Source organism: Arachis duranensis, chromosome 3 (genome assembly GCF_000817695.3).
Source record: "Arachis duranensis cultivar V14167 chromosome 3, aradu.V14167.gnm2.J7QH, whole genome shotgun sequence".
NCBI classification, from domain to species: Eukaryota; Viridiplantae; Streptophyta; class Magnoliopsida; order Fabales; family Fabaceae; genus Arachis; species Arachis duranensis.
This window is the reverse complement of record NC_029774.3, coordinates 27,387,047-27,391,650: the sequence shown is the minus strand read 5'-3', so window position 1 is coordinate 27,391,650 and position 4,604 is coordinate 27,387,047.

Here is a 4,604-nt window from a genome sequence, read left to right as displayed (position 1 = left end):
ACATATGAACTCTAATCTTTTAAAAACTCTTTAAAATATTACATAAAATAATTGTTAAAATAATTTGAAATGTATAATTTTTAAAATATTTTAAACTTGGTTTAGAATATTTTTAATAACTTATAAGATATAATTAATTTTATTCATTCACAAAATTTTAATTTAAAGCCCGATGAAGTCTAATTTCTCGTACTTTATTGTACGTATTTGTAGGGGTTTCATATAAATTCTTTATGCTTTTTGTTTTTAATTGACTATATTTGTGATTCTTGATGCTAATTATAATTGATGACAAATTAGTATAATTTTTAGCTATAAATTAAATAATTTTGTTATGTTATCAACAGTATTTCTGCCAATATCTGCCAACTCTTATTTATAATTATGTTTAATGGAAGTGTCTTTGTAGATGTGTCTAATAAAAATATCTTTTTTATAAATGTATTTAATAGAAGTGTCTTTATAAATATATTTTTTGGATGTGTCTCTTTATATATGTGTTTAAAATATAATAACTAATTATTGTTGGTAATAAGTTGGCAGATAATATGTTGATATCCTATACTTTTCCTAAATTAAATATGTTTAAATCTTTAATCATCCACGTGGTACCTTATTATGTTTTTAGCGTTTCAGGTCAAATTAGGTTCAAGTAAAAATATGGAACATATGGTCAAAAATAAAAAATGTCACAAAACATAAAGTTCAGCATACTTGGCCTCGTTCAAATGAGGATCTGCAGCCCAAGTCAAGCTTCGCCCAAGAGAAGAAATGTGGCCCAAGTTAAGCCTCGCCCAAGCGAGATATTGATGCCCAAACGAAGTAGCGTTCAGGCGAGATTTTGTCACCTAGACAAAAGTATTGTTATATGCCTGTGTTAATTAGCACGTGGGCTTGCAATTTGGGTCCCAAAAAAGTCCCATACATTAGATTTTTAAAGTATTTTAAGAAAAATTCAAGAAAAAACACCAAATCGTTTTTTTAGTTTTACTTTAATTCTCTTTAGTTTTAGATTTAAATTTAGTTTAGGTGTAATTTTGCCCTTATTTTTCATGTGCTCATACACTATTTTACTTGAAGTATTTGTTAGTTTCTTCATCTTATTATTTTAGTAGTAATCTCACATTAAGGCAGAAATGAAAATCCACTACCCTATATTCATTTTCATCATTATTTTCAGATTTTGTATGATGATGGATCCCTCCCGCCACCAATCAAGTTCTTTGTGGTTAAAAACTAGGAGGAAGAAACATACATTTTTTGGAGTGAATTACAAACTCGATTTTTATTTATTTTTTAAAATAATAATGCGATTCTTTGTATATATAGAAACGATTTATATCGGTTTTTATTTTTTATTTTTGTGACACAACGTAGTCTTTATGGGTATTTTTTGTCAATTATTAATGAAAAATATTGACGTATCATATTTAAAAATGGGCAAATTGTCTTTAAATTCAAATTGATTAGGGATTTATTTGTCTCTATTCTTTAAACAATATCTTTTTTTAATTTATTTATTTATTATATTAATATTCTTTTTTCAATAAATTATTGAATATATAGTATAATAAGTACAAATTAATTAATAAATTATTCAAATTTAAAATATCATTTATTATGAATTATTTTTAAATATAATTTTTAAATATATAAATAATAAATATTAAAATTCGATAAATACATTAATAATAATAATCCTATAATATACTATTAGTATTATGATTTAGATAATTTTCACAATAAAATAAAAACTAATGAACACATTATTTGATATACAGTAAAAATTTTTTGAGTAATAACAAATTTAATTTTTTTATCTCTTTAAACAAATTAATAATTATATTTGATATCTTTGCACTAAAATACACTATAAATAAGCTACTAATACTAAATGAACTAAAATCATCAATAATATTATTAATCTATTTATAAATTTTCATCGATTTATAATCTTATGACAATATGTACTATTAATAGATTAATAATATTATTGATACTTTGAGTTTGTTAAATTTATAAGGATTAATCTATACATACAAGTGTTTTGCATTTACAAGCTTTACAAGTTTGAACGAAACCCACCTATTAAACGCACTGCTTGTTACGTGCCTTTTTAATAGAATTATAGTGGTGAGCCAATAACCACCGTTGGTGTAGTGCCGTATCTTTAGGGTGGTAACCGTCCCTATTATCTTGGGGAGGTTGAGATACGGCTTTATGAGGCGGTTAGAGAGATTTTAGGGGCGGTTACTCATTTGAATGAGTGTTTATCTGCCAGCTAATCTCACATCCGACTTCTTCAGACCAAGTCGTGGTTAATACCGACTTCTTATGTGAAGGTCGGTACTTAGCTAGGCTTAATCCTTTAGATTAGGCCTTTTATTTGGACCTGGGCCTTTATCGTTGGGCCAGGGTATGAACAGTGCCCCTACTTGAGCCCAAATTTTCTTCAAAGTTTGGGTTCAAGTATTCAACTCGGGTACGTAGTCGACTTGTTTGAAGGAAATACGGGTCTTGGAAACCGACGTGATTTTCGCGACCTTTTGTTTCTGACAGTTACGTCAATTCAAGCGTCGTGTCCGTTGGGGAAGCATTGAGGGCTTTGGTAACGGTGCAATCTCATTAATGACTGCTCCGTTTTTACCATTATGCCCCTTGGCGTGTTTATAAATACTTTCCCTCTCTTTCATTTTTCCGTTTCTGCAATCTTTCAAACTTCTTCTTTCCTTGCTCGTGCTGTATTCTTGTGCTCGAAGATTTCTGCTCTTTCCAACCTTCACCTTTCGGATAAAGGTTAGTTTTATTTCTTTCACGTCATGCCTTATGTTTGCATGTGTTTGTTTTGTGGGTGAAGAGGTTGGTCTGTAGATTCTGGCTTCGTATCTTTCCTCTTTAGGGACCGTATTTTTTGATTTTCCTTTTCTTTTTTCCTTTTGTAGGTTTCTGCCACCTTTCTTTATATAAAAAATGGCTTCCGTAGATGTTCTTTCTTAGTGGGTTGATGTTACAGTCCTTGGGGAGGAACCCCTGGTCGATGCTGAGTTTATCACTCATCTTCGTACTCATCACCGGCTTTGTACTTCGGAGGAGGACGAGCCAAAATATGAGTTGATAACCCCGGGTCCGGAAGACCGGGTTTGTTTTGGGAGAGTTAATGAGGCGGCCCCTCATTTTTTCTTTATGTATGAGTGTATGATCACCCGTTTGGGTGTTTTTCTTCCCTTCTCCGATTTCGAGATATCTGTTTTGCATCACTGTAGAGTTGCCCCTACTCAACTTCACCCCAATTCTTGGGGTTTTTTGAAGATTTATCAGTTTATCAGCCATGCTCTGGACTTTCCGACCTCTTTGAGAATTTTCTTCTTTCTTTTTCATATGACTAAGCCCTTTAGTGGGCTAAACAACAAACAGCAATGGGTATCCTTCCGAGCCATACAAGGTCGGAGGATTTTCACCCTTTTTGACGAATCCTTCCATGACTTCAAAAACTATTTTTTCAAAGTGCAAGCTGTGGAGGGTCACCACCCCTTCTTCCTTGATGAGCACTCTTCCCCTCGCTTCCCCCTTTATTGGCTGGCGGCCTCCTCTCCCGAAAAGTATGGTCTAGATGACCTAGACGAGGTGGAGGCGGCCATTGTGGGGTTTTTCCGAGAAGCGTGGGGGAGGGCCCCATATTTGGATACTAGGAAAATCCTCCAAGGGACGCCGACTTTTGTTCGGTCTCAACTAGGTAGTGCATGCATCCCTTATTTCCGACTTGTTTCTGCCGACTTGATTTTTACCGACTTGTAACTTTTGGTAGTTGTTTCTCTTGTAGATATGGCGAAGAAAAATGCTCAGGAGTCTTACCAAAGAGTTCAGTAGGCTAAGGCGAAGTCCCGGGCTAGGTCCGGTGGGGCCAGAGCAATCACCTCTCCTCCTCCTCCTCCTCCTCCTCCTAAAAATGTAGGCACTCCCTCTCAACCCATTATAATTTCCTCTTCAACCTTGTCTCGACCACTCCCTTCTGCCCAACTTCTTCCCGAGCCAGAGAAGAAGAAGCGCAAGACTTCAGAGTCTGGCTCTTCTTTGGATGGTGGGGTTAAGGCGGATGCTCTTGCATTCGTCCGAAAGAACATCTATCCTTTTATAAATATGGATGATGTTTCTGTTCGGAACCACCTCACCATTCTGGCCGAGGAGAGTTTTAGGGCGGCGGGTGTTTGTGGTAAACTTTTGGACATTTTTGAAAAGATTCCCCTTAGCTCTTTGGGGGCAACCTCGAAGGTTGCAGAGTTAGAGGGGAGGCTCCTTGCTTACCAGGATCATGAGAGGGAGTTGAGGGAGGAGGTAGCTAAATTGAGGGAGGAGAGAGATAGCCTCCGGAAGAAGGAGAGCAAGCTGCAGGCCCAATGTACCATGGAGGCGAATTTGAGGAAGGCAGCACAGGACAGCTACCAAAGCTTATTTCAAGATATTGTGGCTGTGAGGAAGGATTTGCTGAATTCTCGGAACGCTTATGCCGAGTTGGAGGACTCTATCGCTGATGGTGCCGAGGAGTCTTGGAGAATTTTCCTGGAGCAAGTCAGAGTTATCGCTCCCGACTTGGATCTTTCTCCTTT